General features: G+C 42.1%; 1 protein-coding gene across 2 annotated transcripts in view; it reads left to right on the top strand.

Annotated features, from left to right (window-relative positions):
- The window catches only part of LOC117610094 (uncharacterized), a 60,817-nt gene that overhangs the window by 12,578 nt on the left and 20,423 nt on the right, over window positions 1–27,816 (top strand). For both annotated transcript variants that reach the window (XM_034337059.2, XM_034337061.2), the window contains one exon: window positions 14,230–14,261. The gene's annotated coding sequence lies outside the window, so the exon portion shown is untranslated. The remainder of the gene's footprint in view (window positions 1–14,229; window positions 14,262–27,816) is intronic.

The following is a 27,816-nucleotide window of genomic DNA, read 5'->3' as shown; positions in this document are numbered from 1 at the left end:
TCTAGCGAAATCTAATTTGCGAATTTTCGCGAAAAGAAAATTTCACTCCACCTTAGAAAAGCTCGTTTACACCTCAACCTCGAACTACACCCCTAATATTTATGGTAATCCTCGAGGGATCTCACCCAGGGTTTTCTTTCATCTAGCCCATTGATATGGAAATAAACTCCTGGAATTTCCAAGCTATTTTTTCGAGTTTAACAAGTATTTAACACTAGAACTTTATAATTTGAAATAAGAAACTGAAAGCCAATCATTTTGACTGGTTTCGTAGTTCTAGTATTAAAATACCAGTTCTCTACGTTCAACAAGTATGTCGAAGTTTATAGCATATTTGATTGGTTTAATTCTTCAAACGCTATATTATAATTACTCAAGGCGTAGATATCAATTTCTCTCGGTCAAGGTGTTTCGAAAATCTCGGTACAAAGTTTGCAAAAAATAAAAAAAAAAAAAGGAAGGATCGAAAGTTTTCATTGAGCGTTTCGTTTTCAAGGATCCTCGGTGGCAAGAATCATAGAGGTGTGCAGCTGTTCCACAAAGTGTCGGGGTTCTCGAAAGTTTCAAGCTTTGGAAACTTTTCGCTGTGATTCCGAATACCCTAGGAACAGGGATTTTTCCAAACACGTAAAGTTGGTAAAAGGAAAAGCATCCGCGTAAAGCGACGCTGAAGTTTCCTCGCGTACGCGTTTATTTGACTAACGGAGAGTGAACCGAACGGCTTCCAGGCTGTACAAAGCTGCTCCGTTTATATTTGTAAACAGGATCAATGACTTGTAGCACTGTCATTGCCTGTTTACTGTCATTCGTACTGCGTCTAACTAGGCTGTTTGAACAAGCGGTATCTAGGGAACCTATTACGATGCCATGATACACGGTAATCGCAAATACGGAATCGTGTTCCTCGGATATACGATAAGGAGGAAATCTTGAATGAGAAAATATTCTTAACTCCTTGTATAAATTTACCCTGCTGTCTTAGCAACGCAGTGGAACCTTTCTCGATTTATTTTTCGGTTCACCGAAAAATATGATAGAAATTGTAGGTCGAGAGATCCGAGGCTTTTCCACTTTTGGAAAAGTGGAATTGCCCCTGCGTGGAATTGTATTCTAACGTAGCGAATATGCACGAGTTAACGATCGCTATAAATTTCCACGTCCCGACGCCACGGTTATTAGTCGGCCGGATAAGAAAATTGTGGAAAAAGAGCAGACGCGGCAGTTTCGCAAGTGAGAGCCGTATCTCTTCTTCGAAACTGTCCCGTAGAATAATAAATCAGTTAAATTATCGAGAGAATTTTTTTGAAAATGTCCCTTAGCACCGGGTTAAAGAAAAGTTTAACTAGGTTTTGAATTTCGTTCGCGTTGAAAGTTTTGAGAAACGTTATTTATTCCTCTCGTATAACTACATTTTCTTATAGCTTTCGCTAGCTGTTAATTTCCTGCTGTCCCAAGAGCCATTTTAGTTTCTCGTAATAGAAGTAATCGACACTTTTGACGGGATATAAAGCTCACTAAGTTATTTTATCGTTACGTTAAATCGTATTCCCGACACGTATCACCTGGAACTAGCTTTACGTTAACCCTCGCCAATCAACTCGATTCCTTCCTTCTTCTTCTTCTTTCCACCTTCGCCGAGATTTATTGCTTTGCACCACCCATCTTGAATTGCGGAACGGATTGAACGGAAAAATAGCAAGTTTAGGAAACTCTGTTCGATTTCTCTTCTGTTCTGTTCGATTCGGATCAGCAGAAATTTTACGACGTTTCCGATAAAGATGATACCGAGCCCCCGAGTTTCTTCTCCGAATATCACCATAGAGTTTAATCATTTCTGTATAAACGACTGTAACCCATGAAAGTCCATCCCTTTGCGGCTGCCATACTCGAACAAAGTTTATTAATATACTAATTTAACCCGTTTCTCATTTAGATTCTTCCTTTGCTTCTTTTACTTTTGCCAACCTAATCAGGGCTACCGATAACAAAAAGAAGAAAAGTTCTAACAAAGAAAATGATTAGAAATAACTCCTTCCTCGTTTATTAGCCAAAAGCAGACGTTCGTTGAACGGGGTTTTCCGAGAAACGGGCGAGCAGACTTTTTCATTGATGCGTCGACGAAAAATCCTGATGATTTATGGATTCCGTTTCATCGGAATTATGATTAACGACCGTCCGATTCGTTCGGGTAACATCATCGAATGACTATCTCGCGGACAGGAAGATTGATTCGCATCGATCCGTATCATCGTGGTTGAACATCGTAAAAACAAACGATGCAATCGATCTTTCAATTTTCACCCTATTTAACCCTTTAACTTATCATACTTTTTTTAAACTGCAAAATTTCACCGGGCACAGTCGTCAGTTATCCCAAGAGTAAACAGGAAGTTCGTAGTGTCCGGATGTCGAAGCTTTTCGAGCGTGAGAAACTCGAAGGGGAAATATGGAAATTTGGAAAAGTTTGGTGAAAAAGGAAATTCGTCGGTGTTCCAGTCGGATACTTTGTATTTACATAGCGGAAAGCGTAGTCGTCGGGTCGGATAATTAGTTTGCTCCTCGTAATTCCGTGGCCGTTACTTCTCAGAAATGAAATTCCCCCGAGGCTCGTGGGACCAGAGTAAATTCCCGAATTTCGTACGCGACACGGCGTTCGCCCCCCGGCCCTGAAGCACCGTAAATCATTCTACCGGAGGCTCGATATTCACTTTTATTTTTTACCCCGTTAAACGGCACCTTTTGTTTCTTACTCTCGAAGGGTAATTCGGGAAAGCCTCTTACCGAAGAGAAGACATAACGAATCGGTGAATATTCCTGTCTCGTCGCTCATTTTATCGACACACGGGCTTTTTTATCGCACCCCACGAAGACATTCCCCTGCCATCACGAACGCGACGATCATCCGCGATAGCTTCTTCCCGCTTTATTGCCGATCATTATCGAAATAGAAAAAGAAATAAGGTTCGAGGAAAATGAAAAAGCATTACGACAAATACGACGGATAAAGTTTCGAGGTCGTAAAAGTTTTGGAACCCTTTAACTCGTTGAATTATGTTTCGCTCGGCCCTATCAAAATTACCGAAGCTCATCTAACTCCGTCTGACTAACAAAGCGGTTTAATTAAAGTTTCGGTCGAGTTGATTTGCAAAAAAGAAAAGCGAACACCGGCAGAAACGAAGGGAACTAATTTTGAAACTGTTTTATTTATCGAGTCAATGATTCTCGACGCAGTGTTCGATGCTTTTCGAAGAAACTTTTTCTACCCTTCCAGTGTCGCAGAATTTTTGCAAGGATAACAAGAAAAGAAACGAGGTAGAAACAGGGGAAAGTACTCTTGACTTTCTTTATCCAGTGGTATGAACGTATTCTTATCTTAACAACTTTAGAAATCTCGAGGGTTAAAATAAACATCAGCCTGTTTAACGCTTGATTTCGAAATCATGGACGTCAGAAGGGAAAGGGTTAGAAATCGATGATAGGAAGAAAGTTCGTTGAAACGAAGGTTATCGTGGTGGAAAGGAGCGAGACAAGAAGCCGAGAGTATTTTTAGCGATTAACAGAGCAACAAGTCTCGAAGGGGTCGTTCGAAAACTTCCCCTTCGTATCAATTGCCCTAAAAATATGGCTGTTCGAAGCGGTTTTATCATCGGCGAGCAACAACTTCCAATCATTCGATGCGATTGCCGTTCCTTTCATCGACATTCTGCAATGAAAGGAAATAAAAATTTTTCTCTTCTTCTATCTACTATGTTGCTTTGTTTAAAAGTCAAAGTGGAGAGCAAATATCCGTGGGACAAGGCGAAATTTCGTGAATTTCAGTGAAAATTTCGGCCGACTGTGAGTACTTGTTGCACGATGAGCGATCGTTGAGCAAACAACTGCTTAGAATGCATCGGTCGTTTTAGCAGCGAGTCGCTTGACGCTTCGGAAATCGGCTTGCTCCTCCCGAGAGCAGACTTCCGGACTACATAATTAAGCAAGATTCAGTTCGCATCCCGTAATAATCAGACGTTCCATCGAACGGCTGCTTCATAATTATTCGACCCGTCGTGTTCCATGAAACTTTAACGAAGTCAAAGGTAATATATAAAGTTCTCTCGAAATATTGAAAATAGAATTTCTCTTTTTCAAGAGAATTCCCTTTCGAATCTCCACTAATACTTCTCTCGAAAGCTTTGCGAAGCTAATTGAAAGAGCAATCCTCTCTTTAAAGCCGATTATCAGACGAATCCGTTTCATAACTCGGTAGAAATCTACAAAATAATCCGGTTGAAAGTTCTGTGATAATTCTTGTTTTACAACGCGAGAGTATCCGGGAAATACGATGAAAAATCATGGAAATCATGGAAATCCTGAGGATGTAAATTTCGCTATGGCGTGCGTTAAGTCGGTATAGTAAATCGATGATCGTGTTCCTCCTTTAATGACAATGTCTTGTTCCAATTACCCGCTTCCAAATACCACTACCTTTCCCGGCCGTGTTAATCTCGGGACATGTTCTCGCTGATGGAACTTACCTTCGTTGTACCGAATCTCCGATATACAGGTTGCCTTGAGAACGGATAATTAGATCTGTATTTATGATAAAATGCGTATCATACTCCTAGGAAATAGGTAGCATCAATGTTTTGTCATTTTATTATACTTTTTTACCAAGTGCATCGTCGACTTTCCGAAAAGTAAGATCGCACCGCTTATTTCGTCCACGGACTCGCAATAATTCTAGCAAACGTCTGGTTTAATTTAACCCACGAGCAAATTCGTTCCCGAATTTTCATATTGCCAAGTAACTAACTTCTAGTTACAAGAGCGCTTAATGAAGCCGGTGGCGCGGGTTTAGGTGAGTTACACATCGCGTCGTCCGGAAATGGAACGCTTAACCCCGTTCCAGATTGTTACGTCTTCGGTACGTTACGATCCTCGATTTAGGCAATTCCGTTTGACACATGAACTTCAACCGCAAACCGAATCCTTCGCGTAAATTCCAGCGCTCTGATCGATCGCTCTTCTTTTCTGAATATAATACTTTTGGAAGAACCCGAATTTCCACTACACCTAGCTTGTATATAGAACCAAAGAAGAAGAAGAAGAAGAAGAGGAATAAGATGGATCGACAGAAAGTAATGAGATCGAAGGGAAATTGACGTTTTATAAAGTGGCTGCTTGGCGCCGAACGATTGACTTTCATTGCTCTTTCCATTTCACTGGAAACAAGAGCATGCGTACAATAATGTACGGTACGGTGTAATGAATCACGAGGGTGTATCATAAGCGTAGCATCTTTAACGGATTATCATAAATCAACGTTGATCTCCGGAACAGGCTTCATCATTCAAACTGTATCGTTACGAAACTTTCTTCAATTCCTGTCGTCGCGTTATCTGTTCGTACTTAACGTGTATGGTACACGTACACTCTCGAAGGTGCTATATTCGAGATATGATGAATTAGCTGCTCTACTGACGAAGCGTGACTGACGAATATCATTTTTCAAAAGCTCGAGTCGCGAACGGGTGTTGATAAAATATTTCTAGCCAATTCGCGAAAGGATTCGATCGGAAACATCGCGAGACAGGTGTTAATTAAACAACTCGAATTATATGATCAGATGGAAATTCCAACAGCGGAAACACAATTTTCCTCGTGCACGTAACACGGTTATCCGGTTCGATTGTGGCCGGGCACGCATTTTCCGTGCAATTACAGTTAATTGCATCGTTAACTGTATTTCATGATAACTGCTCGCAGGTGTTAGAAAATATCGTCGAATCGAAATTTCCGCCAGTCGGGTAAGATGATACATACCAAACAATAAACGAATGTTTATTTTCTGCACAACGATAGTGGATGCATTTGAAATCAATAGGAAAATCAGGGAAATCAACAGGTTACATAAACGTATTAATTCGTTTCGAACGAGCCGGTTCATATCTGAAGATCATTTCGGGCCGTTACGATTTCTCGTAAACTCGGTTGCCAACGTATTCGAGTATCGGCAATTATCGATGCTCTTCTCTGTTTCTTTTGAAACGAGAATACCTGTTGCTGCGCGCTAGCAAAATGGCAAAAGTCGCGACAGTCTCGGTTCATTTTCATGCTTCTCTGTCTCCTCGTTTCACGGTGATCGCTTTTTTCTTTCACCGTGAACATCGAATCCCTCGAAATAGGTGTTCGTCGAGGAGAAAGACTGTCGGGGGTTGAATCCGTTGGAAGACGCGTCGTTTCATCGTCCCTAAAGGATCCCGACATGACAGGAAGATTTTTTCGATGTTTCGATAGAACGAAAGCGTGGACGTCGGAATCGGTGGGAACATCGATTCTGCAAACTCGATGACCTGGAAAGCTCGGCAAATATACGAGGAAATAGTTTGCGAATGTAAATTTCATGATCCTCTCTCTGTTGCTCCGCACTCTGTGTATACACGAGTCCCGTATTTATTTCACGGTGATCGTGCCAGATGCAATTTTGATTCAACCGATTAACTGCGGAATTAACGTAGGGGTACGTAATTAAAATCAATCTAAGACGTACACGTCGAACGCAGTTGACTGGTTAAATAGAAATCGAAGTTTGTTAGTACTCGTTCCTGGTGACAAGCAGAGTATTTATCAGGCAAGAAAATGACGTAGCAAATGAATGAAGCTTGTTTACAAGGCTCTTTGTGCTCGACAGTTGGCAAGCTTTCGTGTCGGGTGAAACGTTGCTTTTCGAGACGATTCGAGGAAACTAGTCCGCTTCGTTAGCAAACTCCTTACCGACAAGAAATCCGTGTCCTTTGCACGCTGCTGTGTCTTCTTTTTGTCCCTATAGTAAATTCGCTGATTTACGGAGGAGTTTCTTGTACCCCGTGTCTCGCATATTGTTTCTTCTTCTGGAAGGTCTGATCTTTTTGTCACTTGTAATCCGTCGACGAAGGTTTACAGAGAATAACGGATATGATTTGTTGAAATTGAAATTGAAATTGTTAGGTTCCAAATATTTGTATATTCTTTCAGATAAAACAAGTTTTGCGTTATCTTGTTCTTTACAATATTTGAAAGCTATCTTAGCTTACTCGTTATTCGTTATTGGACTGATTACAGGAAGAACCGATAATTGATTATCGATCGATCGTTTTTTCCATCGGACGCGACGGTTCGTTAGCTCTTGTTCCATTGGTCGTTGCTTTTTCTTCGCGCGAAAAGAACGTGGAATGAATTTTTCCGCTTGCGTCCGCGAAATGGATGAAACGCGATTAAGAATCTCACGGTGCTTTTTGTCTTTCGAATAGCACCTTTCAACCCGTTTCGCGTAATTTGCTATTTTCATCGCGTTTCTGACAAGAAATTCACGTAAAATATCAATTTTCTGTAACGTACTTATCACGGAAGGGCGTTCAGTCATGGACGGAGTAATTTTCCTGTAGAAATTTCAAGTTAACGAAAGTTACCGCAAGTTCGAATAAGTTAGGAGGTTGTAATCGGTCTGGTCGAAGTGAATTCTCGGCTTGTAAAGGGTATTAACGGTCTGAAAAGGGGAGGACGACGCCTTGGGACGGTATCGAACCAGAGGCAACTTCTCTCCCTGAAGTCGGTTGGTGAAGTCGGACGAAGGAACGAGGACGAGTCCCGGTGTGCATTATTAAAAAGGGTCAATCTCTTGGTAGAGGTGGAAAGAGGACGATAACCGAGCTGACAGAAGGAAAAGGGAACCGATTGTAGAGAAGCAGAATGCGAATGGATCGACAATCCGAAGGGAAATTCCTCTGTGAAATATGGAGCGTCGCTGACACTGCGAACGGGTATCCCGTATCTATAGGGAAACATGGTAAAGGAAAAGTGAGTTGAGTAAGTGAAAAATTTCTAAGTCACCGCCTTGACACTTTGCTGAAAGGAGTATTGAAAGTCTTAAATCCCTAAGGTGGAAGGTTAAATATCGTGCGTCGACTATCCGGACGGATCCTTTGTATCTGTAGAGAAGCTATTTCAATCCCTATTTCGATCATCGAATTTTCTTCACCCTTGGAGCTAGAATAGAAAAAGAAAGTTAAATTGTCCATAATTCAAAATATAAAACGAGTGTCTGTTTTAAGAGGATTAAAAAACTTGTGTAGGGTATTCTCGAGGAAATAAATAACCACAATTTCCACACGGTCGGGGGTCTCTCCGTAATTGCTTCCCCTTGTAAAGAGATAACGAAAAAAAAATCCCCCAAGGCGTTGTTCAGGCTACAACGGGGGGCTACACGTGTATAATCCTCCGCGAGATGATGTTGAAGACTTTCCACGAGATACAGTCATAAAAATGTCTGCGGCGACTCGGTTGGAGCGAAAAACTTTTCCCTCTCCGGTGCGTTACAAAGCGCCATTAAAGATGCATTAGCTCTCCTTCGTTTCTTCCATCTGCTCTTCCCTTGCTTTAACCGTATCTCGAGACGCGGAACGTTAAGAAAAGGGAGAGCATTAAAATGATTGCAAATAAAATGGAAGGAAGAGAAGATTGTGTACGGTGGAAAGCGACGGTGTCTTCCGTAGGTCCGTCGGTTTTGTAGCGAGAAATTAGCAGTAAATAGCAAAAGGCGAGGGTGAAATTATTCCGAGCACACTGAAAGATACATTAACATTTTCGTTTCCTCGTCTTGCTCGTCTCTTACCCGAAGATAAAGAGCTTTCCTCCCAGACAGATGGATAGCACTTTGGATGGGAAAGAAGAGAGCCAGAGAGATGTCACCTGTTCAAAGCGAAGCCCACAGCCGCAGCTATTTCCGCTCAGGTTATTTGCATACCATTTGCATTTGCGCACCAGCCTGACCTTCACCCTTTTTCCCAACGTCGGTGGTAAAATATAATTTCATCTTATTAACCGGGGGAGGGGGAAAAAAAAAAATCACCGCGAAACAGAAGCGCACCCATTATCTTTTGCCTCGTGTGTTGCATTAACCGTGTTTCAACCTCTTTCTACAAGTTCAAGGCTAAACTGTATAAACACACGCACATCACAGACCTCGAGGTCGCTATTTTCTTGCGGGTAGTTGCTCAGGGCGCTCCCCTCCGCGCGGTAGGTCGGGGTGGCGTTTCAATCGGAGATGCGTGACCCTTTATGCATATTTACCTTTCGAAGAAGTAAACGATGCATTGAAAAATTTTTATTCGTCCCATCTCGAGCAAGGGCGAGTTGCCGGGAAGTTTTCGTCGCGAAAGCTGTTTTAAAGGAGCCACGGAAGCCGAAGTTGTTTGCCGGACGAATTCCCCTAGGAAATCTGCGGATATTTCAGCCGCCTGCTAGGATGTTTGACAAACAGGGTGTGTTGCCGTAAGAACGCCACGTTCAAAGTATTACCGCTCTTTTATTTTTCACCCCTCTCTCGAAAGGCAATTCCTTTCAATTATTCGAGCACAAACCAGGATGAAAGAGGAATTACTTTCGTCCCATCGTATTTCAACGACGAATGGAACATAGTCTCTCCAGTAATATTGTATGAAAGGAACTCTCCGTGGAAATACGAGAAACGCGCCTCCTTTTGGACAACGAGTCTCGTATAGTCTGTTCTATTTCAAAGCAGCCAACTATTCGCTTCTGTATCGGAGGAAATTCCGCGAAACTTTACTGCCGGGACATAAACGTCCCGTATCGCGAACTTATTATCAGGGGTCGCTGAATTTCAGAATTTACTTTTCGAATAAAATTTTCCAATTTATTTAACCCACTCCTCTCGAAGCTGAAGAATAGAAGGGGCGGGTGAGAAATCCGTTTCCACGTTCAGCCAACGACGAACGTCCGTTGGAAAATGCACGTCGCGAATGCCGTTTGCATATCCGGCATGCTTCCTACACCATGGCGATACGTCAACATGCTGACAAGAACATGGAGGGAGGGAGGGAGGGAGGGCAAGCAAACCTGCACTTGCGGTTCTGTTTCAAATCCTGACGGCTATCCGATTTGCGTTCCGGAATTGAATCGATGCCCGAAATCCCTGGACCCATCGCGGTCACGTTGCATCCCCAAGAGGTATCGAGAAGGGGTTGCTGCGTTCCAGAGTTTCCATGCGAACGATGAAAGATTTACGAGCATCCTCCGTCGCGTCGCGATGCTTTTTGCGGAAGAAACTTTGCCACGTTTGGAACGCCCTGGCTGGCGATCGCGTTAACATCCCCCTTCGATGTTCCACGGTTCGGACACGTTCCTGGATCAGATGTATACGTGTTGTTTCCGCCCCGGACAGAATTGCGAACCGGGGAAATAAAAAGAAACACGGTTGATGATGCAGCATTGAGAGAAGAAAATTTCAAAAATATCCTTTTCACAGAGGCAAACGTTGTTTTCGCGATAAGTTTAGATCGAACGATGGTTATCCAACGTTTTTCTTTTTTCACGGACCATGGAGAGGGTGGATGAAATCGACGCGATCCCGAAAGAGTCATGATTCACCTTCACAGACGGTCAGGAAAGACGAGGAAAGATCGTCGAGCGTATCTTCCATGCTTTTCCGGCTCGAAGGTTCGACCTACTTTTACCCCGGAAAGATCCTTGTCTCCGAGGAAAGGAAACGGCAGACGTTGGATCGTTTCGTTAATAACGCTTCTCTCTTACATCGCCGCGACTCCGAAAGAATGCACACGAGCGAAACAACCGGCTTTCTCGCGATTGTTCGGTAGAATATTCGGTACACCGAGTTCCATTTCGCGTAAAGCGCGCTTCCAGGTAAAAAGTAATTCGAATTTTAACGCGTCGACGCAAATAGAGCAGAAGATATTCATCGAAAAAGTGAAACAGGGCGCGCGAGATTACCGTGGACAGCTCCCGAAGACGATCAATTTTCGAGAAGCACGACGTTTCATTCTGTTCCATCGAATTTTTATTACTCCCATCAAATATTTCTACGATGGAACAACAATCTCCTTGTTTCTCCATTTTTATGGATAACGTTCGTCGAGCTTTCCGATCGGTTTCACCGGTAGATACAATATTTTCGTTTACACCGAGGATCTAGGCGCGGGGGTCGAATTTCGCGTATAAACAAATATTTGCCGAATTGGAAAAGCCCCCGCATTGACGTTTGCTCGATTTTTACGAGGATCGTTTGAATTCGTTGGCGAGAATAAAACCTCCGTTTCGGAACATTATTCGAGATCGTATGAAATTTTTCGAGCCTTCGAGTTTTTATTATCGAACGATAGCCGAGCCGGTAATTACATCAAACCGGGGTGATATATCAAAGAAAAATTTCGAAAGTAAACCGTCTCGAGTGATAACGATAAAATTTTTGAATTTCATCCGATCTGAGAAGTGACGTGTGACAAGGCGTTCGCGGAAAGAGGAAATTAGGAGGAATGTTGCTCGGTAAAGTTGATCGCTAGAGGCGCTCTCTTAGTTTCCTCGTCAACGTCGTTTATCGATATTCGCAACAAGGCGGTGGAGCGACGTGGCTGTTGCAATCTCGTACTTGTTATCGCGTCTTTCGGAAGGAAAATCAATTCATCAACAGAGACGCAGCCGCTTTTCCACTCAAGGTAGACGGGCGAGTTTGCAAATCGTGTCAGCAGGGCGAGCTGAAAGAAACGAGCTGAACAAAGGATCCCATCGAAGGCGAGAAAGTAAATTAACACGTTTTCATATCGGATCAGGATTTTTATTAAAGTAAACAAACGAACTTTGAATGGAATGGGATGGAAGAGAGGTGGAATTAGAAATTCAATGAGGAAAGTAACGATGCATTCGTAGTCGAAGAAGGGATGATTTCACGTTACGTGGCAGAGATCCAAAGAGGAATTAGCATACGTTATTCTCGTGTTATCCTCGCCTATTTTTCTTCCTCCGTCTAAGGTGAATGGAAGAAGACAATTCGGGGCAGAATTCAGGATCTCTGCTACTGCTTCTGAATTGGAGGATAGATGGGAGCTCGTTAGTCAACGTCAACGATGTTGACGGAATCGACGTGAAGAAAAGGAGGTTTTTGAAAATGCACGAATTTCATTGTATGCCCGAAGACGAACCCATGTCGATGGATTTGCTCGAACCTTCAGGATTTATTTTTCTTCCCTTCCTTTCGACGCTTTCGTTGATCGATAAGAGGATTCTATCGCGAGGCTTCGTTAGATTCTTTTATGCTAAACAATCCCAAAAAGTACTATCAGAAACCATGGTGAAATCAAGGGGCCCAAGTTATCGGAATCGTGCCAGGGGCTCGCGCCATTTGTAAAGGAGAAAAATATTACTGAAATATACAAAAGAAAGGGAATAGTTTAACCCGGGCCAAAGTGAAGTGAAGCGAGCAGTGGTGTGATAAACGAGTCGCAATACCGGTGTAGCTAGCTGCGCCGAAAATACACCGGAGAGAAATCGATGTCCCCGCGGAAGCAACTAATAACGCAGGGACTCTGGTGGATATTTGGTAGCAGGATCAATTCTGCGGTGTGGAAAGGGCCAGGTGCATCGAGTCAGGGACTTTTCGTGCGGGAACAACGAGATACGAGCGGAAACTTAGGGAGTTTGCCTTCCGCTCGCCGGTTCTTGATCGTAATAGACTTGCAAACCTTCAAAGCACCGACCACGAATATTTCTCTCTCTCTCTCTCTCTCTCTCTTCCTCGTCCAGATATCAAGCGAATCCTTCGCCGTCAGGTCATCCGTGGATATTACCTTCCTGTGAGAGTCGGTTACGTTTGACGATTCTAAACCAGCAACCAAACGAACCTGGTTCGTTTCTTTCTCACCAAAAGCCAGCTATCGCTAATGAATTCCGTGGGAAATCATCTGTCTTTCAATTATATTGAATTTTTATTCGTCGGAAAGTATCAGATGTCGGCAAATATTTGTGGAACGTTCAATTTCGTTTAGATTAAAAAATAGAATGTAGAAAATTGCAGGTTGCTCTCTGCGTTGACTCGTTTGCAATTTCAAATCCGTTCGTCCGGTCCGAAAAACCGGAGGTAGAAAACTGAATCTATCCGAAGCTCGGTTTCTGTTATTCAACGCTTGCACAAAGCGAGCCTTTCATCCGGCGGAAAATTAATATTTCCCTTGCTCGTTAAACGGCACGTACGGGCTAGGGGGAGAAGAGAAAAAAAAAAAAAAAGAAGAAGGAAGATGGAAAAATGAAATTTCGTTATTCGAGAGATATCCCGGTGGCAGATTCCTAGCGAAACTCGTGCGGTATCGCGAGGGTAGGATTAATCGTTCTGGAGCCGAGGGAAGAAGATAACGCGCGAGTGAATCGAACTGTTGTTCGAGCAAATAAATATTCATCGTGGCACGAAAGGGGTGTGCAATCGGGCTGATCCGATTGGCCGAGCACGGGTGCAGCTCACAAAGGGAACTTCGCCGGCTACTCGTTTAACTTCTGACACGAACGATCGATAATTATTAACGGGAACAACGGCCGAGTTACTTTGCCGATGCTGGTCCGTCGTTCAAGGAAATTTCACGTAATGGAGTTTTCGAGCTTGCGTTGTGGAACGAGCTACGCGTTCAAATCCCGTCCTTTTTACCCACTGATCGTTCCTTGATAACGTTTCTGTCGTTCGCATTGATTCTTGCTCCGGTAACTAATTACAAGCAACCCCGCTTATATCAATTATTTATTAAAATTAAATATAATTTTAAATTAGTTATTCCTCAGGAATAATTATCAGGAAAATGGGTGGAAATTGTCTGTTGAAAAAGGATTTTCAACGTTTCGTTGACTCACGCGAACAATAACACACTTTCCGGTCGTAGAAAAATTCATTCGAACAATGAGAGAAGTCGATTTTCCGTTTTCCAACGAGCGAATACACGCTGCTCTTGTTCGCGACGACTGTTGCTGCGGCGTCGCGACGCTCGACGCGTCGTCGCGCAAAGCGAAAACCGGTGTACTCGCGAGCCTCGCTGAATTTGAAGTAGATGGATCGGAATGGATGCTCGCTAACAGGACTTCCATTCGAGTAACGATCGAATAAACCTGTATTCCCGTCTGCGCGATGTATTCACTTGATATATTTAACCAGTCTACATATATGCAGATTCTTTCTCAAGAATTTTTATTCAAATATTCTAAAGAGTCTCTGGTAAACGAAAAAGAAGTTCTACGAACGTGACTAGTAATAGAATGATTTTAGGTGAAAAGTCGCGATTTTTGAAAATTTTACTTTTAAAAACCTTATTTTTCGCGTTTCCCTGATAAATGGTAAACTACTGATACCAGGACAATTATTGGTACCTTTAACTTATCCTTAAAATGATACTGATAGGAATAATCTTTTTTCTGTTTCAGATAATCGTTCCCATCGTCCAGCCTGCAATAAGGTAAGAAAAATGATTGAATAATACATATCTGATCGGATTAATAGCCGTCTAGCTGATCCACATATGTTGCGATTATCGTGGAACGTAAAGGGTTGATCGCATATCCGTGTACACGCACGAGTAGCTTGTTATCCGAGGCTGGATCCGATTATCGATTCCCAATCGCCGTTTCAAACACGATCAATCGACGATCGCGTTATTTTCACGTTGCTCGTTCGGCGTTTACATTGTGCGCGAGAATGCTTGCATAACGTATCGTATCATATCATTCGCAACGCGTCGCTGGAGCAATTGTTGTGTCGAACGTCGGGGCTGGATGAATCGTGGAAGTGAAAAATGAAAGTTTAAATTTTAGAAAATAAAAATTTCTCTCGACGCATTATATTTTGATCAATTTTTCACCTACGATTCGCTTCTCGCGCGGTAAGCACGGATGGAAAGGATCCGTGAAGAAGCTTTGATGAAGAAGTTAAAAAGAAAAAGAGCGAAACTCGAGAGAGTTATATTGCAGCTGAAGTATTCCAAGGACGAAAATAAAGGAAAATTCTTCGGCAACGACGGAACAAAGACTATTGAATTATTAACAGAGGAACGGATGAAAGTTTACGAAGAAATTTCCCGCGGAAGTTGCCGCGTAACACGAACCGTTGAAGTAGCTATCGCTCGTTCAACATCGATGATTAAATGAAATTGGAAAGTCGATCATTAAACTCGAATGCAAGAACAAAATTTCTATTTCTTACGTATTATTTCAATTTACTCGCGTATGAAAGTTAAATTTAATATTAATTTTCAGATTTACTGCCGGGTTTTAAATTCGTTTTAGAGTAATTAGAATATAATTAACGATGGATATACGAGAAGGTAAGAGAGGTAGAGTTGAGTGGAAAGTGTTGTTTAATTAAGGCCCGCGGAACGGATACCCGGAATTTCGTAATTCCGGTACCGAAATAAACCGGAAGTCGGTGAACGTTCTCGAACGAATTAGAGATTCTTTGCTCGCTGCGCGAAAGAAACTTATCCGCAATCTAATATCCTTGGGAACTTTATTAAGTTCACACCCGTTCCTTGCCAAGTTTCTAGAACTTTTTTTTTTTTTTTCTCAATAGCAAAAGAGGAAACTTCTTGTTCGATACCTTTTTCCATCGCGCTTCTTTCGCATCCGTTCAACTTCCTACGCTCGACTCAATTTTACTTAGGATCTTATATATTTCTTCTGTAGTACTTTAGAACTCCTATAAATAACTTAGGAAATAGTACAATTAATATTTCGTGAGATCTACTTGGTCTAGTGAGCTTTAAAACTTCATTAATTTTTTCAAATTCCATATATCTATACGAATCCTTGCTATCTACTAACAATAAAATTGAACGTAATTTTCAAGAAATAGTCTATTTGCAGCAAAATCAGGGAACAGTAAGCCAGAGGCTCTGTTACCAGACTCCGAACAGAGTTCTAGCTTCCTGAGGTCTGTATTGTTCTTCCCGAGACTTCCGAACAGTTCCAATTTCAAAATTAAGCTCGTCCAGTCATAAGAAGCCAAGTTTCCTTCTCGAGTTACTTCAATTACGCTCAGCTTGTATAGAAAGTATCCAAAGGTTGTTTAAACTTAACTATATCTGGATTCTTTTAGCAACCGCCATTTTTTCGATGAAAAGAAAATCAATTACAAATACCTGGTTGCTCGTAATAAAGTTTTCGAGAGAATTCGGTCGCGTTTTAAAATGAATTATTCATCGGTCCTTGCAACTTCCAAGATCCTTCCTCTTCTGTTATCCTCGATTTCGCGTTTCGTTCGATAAAGAGACACGGATCGTCTTCACGAAATTCTATAACGAATTCGAGACGTCTCACTGAATATTTCAGGTAAATGATAAAAGAAGCATCGAGGCGGGAGAAGAGGAGGCTGAAATTGAATGAACCGGATCTGGTTAACTGGACGAATCGATTCGGTGGTCGATGAATTGTTGAAACTGCTCGAAACTACGAACAATTATCCTCGATCCCGTCGGTTCTTGGTCTGCCGAGTGGCTTTTACTGCGTACACTATCGATACCGTTTCGGATTTGTTTCGAACAGCTATTGATTAAATTTACAACCTTACTTTTGTCGTTAGAGTCACTTTTGTGCCGGGAAATTTCATCAAACTTCGTATATTCTGAATAACGCAAGAGTTTTACTATTTTGTCATCAGTTATTTTTGTATTTAAAATATCGACGAGGGATTGTATGCGTTAATTTTCTTCAGACCTCGAGCTTTAAATTGAATGCCATGAATATAAATTTCAATTTTCTCGCTATTGAAACTCGATCAGTTTAGATCCTGATACCATTAAAATCCAATAGAAGTGGAACATATAGTTCTCGTAACAATCTCGTAACGCATACTTTCCACGATTTCCCAACGGAACCGCTCGTTTCCAATCGGATCCTTATTATCCGGTTAATAGCAAGGATCAAGCGGCTATCCTGCGGAAAATCGAGCCAAGGAATTAGCTAAAGTTTGTCGAGTGGCTGTCGAACGCTCTTCGAGTTACGGTTGAAATTCTCTGTGTTCGAGTGGCACACTTCAGGATTTAGGTTTCCAGCGTATTAATAAGCGCAAACTTGCAGAGGATTTCGAATATCCCTCTTGAAAATTCGCGAATCGACCTTCCCTTCGACGTTCTCGGTTACAATATTATTTTTGTTTAATTCTTAATATTTTCCATAATGATTAGCTGAAAATCCAACCATAACTAATCTGATTTTTGTCCACATTGAATACCGGCTATTCTTTCCCGGCTATTTTTCCAGGTAATTAGGTCGTTTATTTTGGAAACGTCTGACCTAGAATGTTAATCAAGACACTCGTGTTTTATAATGCTAAAAATGGTAGTTGAAATTCAAGATTTAAAAAATGCAATGTTCTTAAGTAGAGCCATGGAAGAACACGAAGGTATCCCGTGGATCCGTGCATCTTCCGGTCGTCGAATTTCGAGGGTGTGGGTGTACGAAGGGAAGCGTGAACCGGGATACGAGAGGTCGTGAAATTAACGTGAAAACCACGTTACAACGCAACGGTTCCAAGCTAGTGGGTGATTACGTTAAACACGGTGATTCGAGGACGTTGGGCCGAGTTACTAAGCTCCTAAGACACTACGAATCAGGATTAAAGGGTGAAAGCAGTGGCGTGTAGTACAATTAATTGGAAGGTCAACAGAGGGGATACAACTTCTCCGAGTAGGCAATTTTCTTTCCGCCAGAATCACGATCAGGTGAAAGTTCATTTTCACGAATTCCTGGCGTAACATCGTCGGATATTTGAATACCGTTCGTGGAAAACACGAGGTTCAGCTTGGAAAAAAATTTGAAGCACGGTCGAGAGGAAAAGAATTCAATAACGAGAAGGCTGTGTGCGGTTGGTTTACGCGCGGCGGGTTGAAATCCCTATGCTCGGGGGATGCGAAGCGTGCTCGAAATATTAATTAGAGATTAACCCATCGGTGCATGCAGTCCCATCAGCCAAATAACATTTAATATTGCGTCAAGTAATAGAGAGGACATTTACATCGGTAATAATAATAATAATAAGATAAATATTTCGATTAACTCGGAATAACTTTTCCTTATAACTTAATCCTCCCTCGTTGTTCCTTAACGGTCACGTACGTAGATCTCGCCTCGATCCTCTCGAATCCGCCCCCGAATTGATCGCACGGCTGGAATAGCAAGCGGAATTCGTAGTTCGCTCCGGAGGGACAACTTTGCTCTTCACCTCCGGTACCTTGGCTGGTTAATTAATTCTCCAATTACGCGGCTGCCACGCAGGTGTCTAAGATTATGCTTTAAACGTCGATTCGACATCATCGTGACTGCCGGAAAGTACACGAACGCGATGGGAAACGTGGTCTAGAATTAACGAGAAAGATTAAAGTGGAAGCATAGGGAACGGTTTATAAGAGGGCAGCGCGGACCGTGTTTCATTCGACAGCACGATAACGTTAATCGCTGAGAAAGCACTCGCGTGACAAGCTACCCTGCTTTGTATTGATTACCTAATTGGAAAAGGAATTATTCCTTTGACATGTGGTACGATGGGGTCGGTCAACGTGCTGCTTGTAACATGAAAAATATGTTAATTTTGTAGAAGGACGTCGGAGTAAAAATTCGCCTCTGCGTGTCGCCCTTTGGTACCCTTTGGTCGCCCTTTAAAACCTCCCCTTACTTCGAAGCTTCCGATATTAATACCACTTATGTAATGTCACCCATGGATCGGTTACATAATTAATTGCCTCGGCTATCAGTCCACCGTTCCATAAATGAGTCTCGATAACACGTCCGTGTTTTACGTAAGCATTCTATTCAAAATACAGTAATGTCGAGATACATCGATGTAATCTTGGATGTAATCTTCATTCGGATTCGATAGAACAACCCAGCGACTGGTTGTCTGGCGTTGAAAGGTAGCTGGAATTTGTACCCGCGTGAAAATTCACTCGCGTTACGTTTAATACAGATAGATTATCGTCGTACATCATCCATAGCAGCGATGCCGGCCGTTAAGAAGGATACGCGTATCCGTGGATCTCGTACGGCTAGCTGGTAACAATTTATCCGAACGATCGTTCGGATTATCCTCTTAGCGAACATTCGTAAGAGACTCGGTAAACAAGCGTTCGAGAGTGTTCCCTGTACTTTTAGAGGAAACCGAATCAGCCAGCAGGGAATAAGAAGCTTTCGGAGCTCTGATAAATCGGATTGGAACATGTAAGGGTTCGAGGACCCTGTTGTTATTCACCGTACGAGGAATAGAGCAACAGATATTATAGAGTACTAGGTATAAACGAAATGAATTATTCGGTTAATTTATTAGAAAATTTTGAACGGTTATTTAACGAACCTAAGCGACGATTAGTCGCTTAACGAACGGGCCGAGGGCTGGAATTTATGGTAACGCTTAATGCGATTCAGCTCGCTTAATTAGCAACGATATCTAACGGACTGACACCCCCCGGTTTCGCTTCATCTTCGTCATTCCGGCACGGTTTCACGAAAACGGCTCGTGCGAGAAACGAGCTGTTGTCGTCCTGTTTCTTTCCTCTCGCGTTTACCATCCGTGAAATTATTCCACGCGCAGCCGACACACCGGCATCAGCTGACATCGCTTCTCGCTTTAATTTCGGGAAATTCAACGTTTCGCGGCTTTTAGCCAAGATTTATGAAAGTAGATTCGCATACGTAGCCAGATTATCGTCTTGTTCTACTTGTTTCAGTGGAAGAGGCGGATCGTATGGTCAGGCAAGTACTTACAGGGTGATTCTTCCGCTAGTCACACATTTTCAGAATCACCCTGTAGAATAGAGATGGTGTGTGCACCACTCGCGATCAAATCAGAAGCAGAAAAAAAAGAAAAATATTACATTGTATTTCGCTCCATTTGTTCTCTGTATCATTTTTGCAATATTATAAATCTTAGTTTGCACGTGGAAAGAGTGGTATAGGTAGAGCATAATACCGACTATCTCCCGAAACAGGTGATACATTACATTCTATGAACGATATTAATCACCTTGCTTTTCATACATAATTCGTATCGACCGCAATAAATAAATTACCGTCGACAGATATTCGTCGTGGTCGCAATTTGTATCTTCGGAATATTGTTCATAATTTATTTCCATATGGTCGGACAAATGAAATAAAGATTTTAAAAACAAGTAGAACAGGTCCGCGTATGATCAGACAAAGGAATTTATCTCGGTGAATGATTCGTCGAGGTCGGTAACGAAACGATATGTGATTTTAGTTATCGATTTATGATTGTGGAAACAACGATACATATTATAGGCGGTTGAGCGATCTCGTGGAAAGTCAAGCGAACGGTTTTTTTCCGTACAGAATAATTGCTTTAAATTCTCCGTTTAATGGTATCTCGGAAATTCAGTTGTTATCGCGTCACTGTTTTTCCAGCCCGATGAAATTTTCACCCTGGCTCGGAATCCCATTTATATTCCCCGTCGTGAACCTAAACAAGAACTTCATTTTACATTCATTACCTACCCTATTACGCGTGCAAAATACGCGCGTTCCATTATTTCAGACTTCCGAAACATTTTCTACTTCCGTTCCGCGGCTCTTTCTTCATCTTTTATTCTATTAAAAAATGAAAAAGAAAGAAGAGAAAAGTTGGAAATATTTTGTTACTTTTGGAAATGTTATACGTTTATCGACGAGTAGCTCTGGAAAATGAATTTAACACAGTACACGAATCAGTTTGAAATGCTTTCGATAACCGAATAACAAGCTGTTCGTATCAACGTCACTCGATTTGACAAGCTGTTACGGAGACATTATCATGTCGTTGGTGTAACAGTATCTCGATAATAAATCATACGCCCTTCACAGCTACGCTATCTTGGTAAAATATCGCTATAACGTTCGGGCTAGCGACGTTCCGTCAAACATTTCGTGTCGCCTGATTCATTTCGCAACAGCGATTACGAATGTTTCTTTTCTTACTTTCTTTGAGCAGCTTTCAGATTTTTTTTTCTATGGAAAAAAGGGCTCGTGTATGATGGAGAAAGGAAAACGGAGGGAAAAAACTGGGTTCCGGTGAGGCAGTAAAAACGACACAATGCACGGAAAAACGAGGTTTCATCCGGTGAAAAATAAAATTAAAACTCATGCAAACGTGGGTTGAAAGGGATGGAAAGAAGGTATTCTGTTGCCACCTTTCCACGCCGTATGACAGTTGCTTCGTAGAATTTCGTTTCCGGATTTTCTTCTTCGAAAAAGCTTCCCCTTCGAAGAGAGATGATCTTCAATCCCGATCCTTCTTCTGCGAGAGAAAAAGCAGTCCTCAAACAGTACCGCTGCAACGACACGGGAAACGAAAATAAATGCGAGCTTCCCGAACTGCATACGAATGAACAGAGGGCGTGTTCGGTGAAGTGCAATTTCCAGCCAGCTTGACGGAATAAAACTTTCTGCGGTGGTGTCTAGATGCTCTTCACCCTTGCCATTCTCATTCTAATATAACGTAGGAATTTGAAAATAAAATTTACGAATCGCCCGATATCTCTACCTCTCGGGTTTTCGAAGGGTTGAAATTTTCAATTTCAACAAATCTGTATCCCTCGGGTTAAAAGGGTTGAAATTTCTACGGGCCGAGTTAGAAGGATTAAAGTTCGAATCTCTAAACTTGCAACTGCAATGTTTCCAAAAATGAATTTTCAAATAATCCTCTATAATCCATCGAAGGCGTTAATAGAGGAAGAGTTAAAATCTCGAATAAAAGAAACTACTTGGAGCATTGTTCTCTATCGATGGATTTCGAGGGAATTGAAAGGTGGTTGGTCAAAGTGGCGCACTTTAGAAGTGGAATATCGACTGGGATAGTAGGCTATCGAGCACGATAAGGATCGATTAAGGACGATCGAGTAGCATCGAAAAGGTAGGGGGTGGCGGTAAGGGGGTGGGATGAGGTTAGCCGAACCGTTCATTAGAAGCCAATAGTCTGGCCGAATGGGCGATGCTTGGAGAACGGGCCAGGCCACAAACGATGTCATTAACGTGATCTCGAAACGTAGCTCCGGCTACCAATGAAACGGACCATGGATATATAAGTGGTTCGAAAAGTGGCGGAATGCTCGAAGGGAAATTACTGCGGCTTCGCGGAGACGTCGAAACGACTGAAACAATAATTCTACTCGCCGAGTTTCAGGAAACTTGCGAACTTATTCTCTCATCTTCTGCCATTACTTTGTTTCGACGAGTATATCCCTCCAAGACTTTCACGATTCCGGTCTGAAAAGGAAATTTCTGGAATCGAAGAAACTTTCGAGGAAGATTTTAAGAATAGATTAACCCTGGTTCCGATCATTCCCTAGGATTTTCAGAATTCCAATTTTCCCTAGAAAATCACAATTCTACGGAATTGAAGGAAACAGAACAGTTGCCAATTCTTAACGAAGCATTGTGGGATCGCGAGAAGCCTTCCTTTCGCCGCGTCTATTTCCGCTTCTGAGGTGGCCGGAATCTCCTATAGCCTGTTCGCCTAAGCGGAAACGGGCTTCCTCGGACGGAAAGAATCGGAGCCGTTCTAGCTGCCAGTAGAGAAAAGTTCAGCGGAAATTTTCTCGGAGGAACGTCTATAAATATGTAGCCACCACCTACGCGTGTATATTTTTATTTCTCGCGTCAATTTTATTTTCCCAAAGAAGAACTTTCCTTCCGAGGTAATTATCAGGAAGTCCCGTGGAACTTGAGAATCGAGAAAATTGCTATGGGCGAAAAAAAGAGAGAGAGAGAAAAAAAAAATATTGCAGTTTGTGACTAACAGAAACTGAATTGGACGCGTCGAAGATAGCTGTAAGCGTTCGGAACTCAACTTTCGCCAACTTTATATTTCTTTTCGAGAAATGCTGGAAAGTAAGCAGAGTTGCGAATAGAAAATACTTTTACTGAAACCTTTAGAAGGATCTTAACTGCAGGTTTCCAGATGTTTACTCCATGTTACAAGATTTTCTCTAACCAAACCTGACAACTTCCGAACGATGTAAGTTGTTTGAAAAAACATGATCACGAATCGTATTTTCTTTTTCTCACTTTTTTTCGATCGTCGAAAAGCATCGAGATTCATTCAGCTGCAAAGCTCATTCATCGCGTCCTAACCGTGGTAGCTTTTAGCCCGTAATCTTTCGTTGAAACATGCATAAAGAGAGAGAATTTATAATTTATAGTGGATTAGAATCGTCGGTGTGTGTGTGTGTCAGCGACGTATGGGAGCTTCGTTTAACGGTGTTGCATCCAGTTGAATTATTTACGAGCACGGTAGGTATGGCTCTGCGAAAGAAATCAGCTGAAGCTGAAAGTGGGAATTACAGGAGTGACAGTTGTTGGCTACACCTGACAGTCTTCCAGACTACCCTAATTATACTTTCACGAGTTTCTCTATTTCCGTTTTAGAGCGGAAAGTTTGTTCCCGATGTAATGCTCAGAATTTAAGTTTCGTTAAATTAATATTTTTTAGTAGTGTATATTACAAACTTTGTAATATAATATTCTCTCTTTAAGCGCCGCAGTTTGTCTATACAGGAACGCTTACAGATTCCCCTTGGGAATATTAATGGCACACGAGGGACTTTGAAACTTTTCATAAGTTTAATCGAATTTTAAAGTGGCCAGAGAATATAAAAGTCGTCGGCTATCAAAGGCAACTCTAACTGCCATGCAACGTATTTTTATGCATTCAGAATTCCCACCGTTTAGTGGGATTCGATCCACTTGTCTGACTGTACGCCGACTTATTCTATTTACCATTCGAATCGTATGAAATCTCTGTTCGTCGAATCGGAGGGGAAATTTTGGAAATTCTCTTCAAGAAGATGGCGCTTAAACCATTTAAATTGAAAAAAAAAAAGAAACTTAAAGGGAGCTATCCAACACTAGGAAATCTAGCAGTTTTCGTCCATTTCTTTATCCCTGATTATAAAATAACCATCCCTATTCGGAATACCTAGTTTGCATCGATCAAACGCTTAAACCTCAAACGATCGACAATGCATCCAGTCAATTGATCAATCTGCACGATTGACAAGCATGCAAAATGCAAACTTGCAAGTGGCATTATCTTGGCGGAAGTCTGGTCACGAGGTGAAGCCTGATCGCCTGTTGCTGGCGTTTACGGTGCACCGGTAATCTGGTGCAACAGTTGCGAACAACAAGAAACCTCGTTCAACTCTTAATTACTTATTAACGCGACGTCGTCGTGCTCGTTCACCTCCTGGAAGCTGCTGCGGCTGTATATAAAAATCGAGTTGCAATTTCGTGATGGGAAGTGTCACTGGTTTGGACGAGAGTGGTTATCGAGACTGACAGCGGGCGAATAATTTAAAGAGAAAAAAGTCGCAGCATCGTCGAGCAGAGACGTGCTTGAAAAATAAAATAAAGATTGTTTGCTGCAATTGTTCACGGCTATACTTAGCATCGTCGGTGACCCGAATCGTTGCTGCGACGCATCAGTAGGACAACCTTGATCCTTTTATTCGATGTCTACGGTGTTACCTTGAAATCGATACTTTGACTTCGTTATCGTGCAATTTCTAAATTACCGTTTACATTACAAATTAATTTTAACGTTCGCGTTGGATTCCGAGGAAATTAACGACACTTAGAGTTCTTTCGGCTCTCTGGTTTTGCGGCTTTTATGTTCTCTTTGCGAGGAGAGGTAATGGTAGGGGTACGAAATACCGGATGATTAAGGAATTAGGAATCGAGATTAGGGTGTTTGTTCCAATATTCGTAAAATCCTCGAATTCTCTGTTCTTTAACTTCTCCATTGAATCTGAGTTCAATCACCTGTTTGGTACTCGATGCAATTTACCCCAGCGACAACAACCTCTCCCCGTGGAACCATCTTTCCCTCCACAGTTTCCCAGACACTTTCCAATCGTAGGAAAAATCGAGCAGGTGAAATGGTTTAAAAACATTATCCAGCAGGTCGAGTTCATAGTCGCCTGTTGCTCCATCGAGCACTCGAACGGCAACCGAGAGTGCCCTGCTTTCCCCTCTCTCGCTTCTTTCACCTCCACGCCACTTCCGGCCGGGCCATTGCCGCCCGCTTGTGTTCTTCCCTGCACATCCGCCACGATCAATACTCACCTGACCGAGTGTACACACGATACCAGATAGCACACGCAGTGCGCAGGTGTGCGTTCTGCGGGAAATTCACCTGGACCCAGACGAGTCTCTGGGTCTCCAGGTCACCGCGATTCGACCAATAAAATTTCATTTCTTTCTCTTTCTCTTTCTCTTTCTCTCTTAATCCTTTCGCTGTTCTATAGCCGTTGCATAAGGGTTAATTGTACTGATATTCTTCGCTCGGTTGATTAGCAATAAATTAAATAAAAATAAGGGTGGTATTAATATTGATTCTGGAAGAATGAAATTTATTCATTTCGTATTCTTTTGTTTAATTTTAAGAAACTACGGAGGAAGCTTTGGATATTATCGATAAAAGCACAATTTTCTCGTCGTCTTTTATTCCGTCTCGTTATGTCTCGTTACGAACCCTCTTTGGAACGAGATTGTACGGGGAACTTATTATTTCTTAGCTTCGTAAGCAATATCTCGGATAGAAGTCTGTATCGACGATGATACATTATAGTTGTCGGAGGAAGTTTCCGAAGATATAGCTGAGTTTTCTATATTCAGCTGAAAAGTTGACTGATCGAGTCCCGTTGAGATAAAAGGTAAAATTGATTAAATGAAGAAGAGAAATAGGGATATGTAGCTCGTCGAAAATCGAAAGCATAACTTCGATTCAATCCGTCGGTCGAGAATAATACGAATCTACTACTGCAACGACATATTTAACGTTTTCCCGTGTAAACAGCGTGACAGACGTATCGATAAACGAATAAGACGAGTTGAAACGAGAAAGGCAATCATTCGCGGACGGTGCTCAGGTGACAAACACGTCCAGCCGAATCCCCGAGTAATTGCCAGAGAGAGATTTCATCCGTTAATCGCGACACACTGTCTTCTCGTAGAAAAACCAAACCGACTGGCTGGCTGTCGTTTCGTGGAAACGCCCGAAACGATTTACCCATCGTCCACTTTTCGACGTTTGTTTGACTTTTTGAAACGTCCGATCGTGATATCCGTGACAAAACGAGATTCTCTTCTCTCTCTTCCATAGATACGCTTTTACTCCTTTTTCCTTTTCGTTTCCCTCTTTTTTTTTTTTTTTTCCTTTTCACGAGCTCTTTCGTAATTACGATCGAACGAGATTCACGCTCGAACGATCTCATAACCTTTTTCAGAATCCTCGACGAAATTCGTAACCGGAAATTAGAACGATTCTATATAAAGCCCCGGTCTATCTGACCGTGATAATGGAAGCTTTGAAGAGGTCTCCAAGAGTTCTCTCCTTATAGAACCATTAGGAGATTTAATTGCACCGTCGCGTCGCGTAACACGCGTTGAAGAGGATTGAAAAATCATCGCAAATATAGGCGAGGGATTGTTTCCAATTAGCCCGACGCTATTTTGTTTTCATACGATTTCGTACGATTTCGTACGAGCTTGGCGACCTTTAACAAAAAAATTCTCAGACATAAAGATTGTTATTTCATTCCGAATGGTAGAAAGGAACGTACGCGAATTTCACGTGGCGGGATTCTTCCACGCGAGTCGTTTCGCTGCCGTTTACACAGGGGAGACTGGGTCAAGGGTAAAATCATCCCCGCCATCGACTCGACTCGCTCGCCGGTTTTCCCCATGGCTTTATGGTATCTGCGAAACGGTAACGACCCAGTCGTACGTTTTATTACGCGAGACCAGAGTCCTGGAGTGGATCGTAACGTAATCCTCCACCGCAACGGACCAAACGAGAGAGTGAACTTTACGAAGTTATTTTTCCGCTACCAGTTAGTTTGTCGAGTCAGCGTACTCGCTGAAACGGCGGTAAGCGAGAAATATTTTTCGTTCTGGCTGGAAATTTTAAAAGACCAACGACCTTGATGCTTTAAACCCGAACCTTGACCCAGGAATAGACAGTCGGTGATTTTGATGGAAATTTTTAAGGTATTCATTTACAAAAAATTAATTATTTATCTTTGAGACTTTACAGAATCTCCGGTAAACTAACCGGAACTCTGAAAAGGTTCCGAAATGAAACCGTTTAAGGTTCTCTAGGAATCCCGAGTCCGGGATTAACTTTAGGGATTCGTTTGAAAATTTCAATTTCCCTGATTCACAATGAAAATTCCGCGCCCTGTCTGGACGTCTTATTATCATCATCGAATGGTATAATTCACCGAAGATAGCCGATCGATCGGTTCTTTTGAAACTTTCATATGGAGAAATGAAAAAGAGAGAGAGAATGGCGGATGACGAGGATCAAGGCTTGGACGACGAGACGGAGTCGTGAATTAAATTCCTTTCAATCTACTCGCGAACTACCTACGATCTTCCATATCGACCCTGTCACCGCCAGCTACTTTATTTCACTACGTTCACCCTTTCACATATTCACCCGCTGCACCCTTGCCCGTCATTTTCCTGAATATCCCTCGCTTCCGTTCTCTAAACGTCTCTCCGGGGCTTGTTTGAAATTTTCCATGAAAATTGTTGCTGCAGCCTTGTTCTCACAGAAGCGACGGCAGAAGGGATTAATTAAACATCTCGTAAACTGGTCGAAGGTCCGCCTTTGTTTCCTTCGTCCTTTCATATTTCACTTTGCTCGGTCGTGTGCACAGGGTGACGCAAAATAGGTGAAATAATGTAGGGATATTATATGTAGAGTGAACAGTAATTCGAGACGAACTCAATTTGGCTATGTTTAATAAAACATCGGCCACCCCACGATAATTTACTAAAATTTCTTGATCAATTTTAAAACACCCCAAATATCAATATAAAAATCATCTTTGATATTCCACGTATGATCCTTGTTATCTTTACCGGTATAAAGGTCTTGTTCCTTCTGAGGCCGTATTTCATTGAACAAAAGGGTCAGGGCGAAACGAAGTTGCGCATGTGTTACGTGAATGGGAGACGTGTTTTTAC

This window comes from Osmia lignaria, chromosome 12, assembly GCF_051020975.1.
Source record: "Osmia lignaria lignaria isolate PbOS001 chromosome 12, iyOsmLign1, whole genome shotgun sequence".
Lineage (NCBI taxonomy): Eukaryota > Metazoa > Arthropoda > Insecta > Hymenoptera > Megachilidae > Osmia > Osmia lignaria.
Note: the sequence above shows the minus strand (reverse complement) of the source record. Positions and strands in the feature narration are given on the sequence as shown.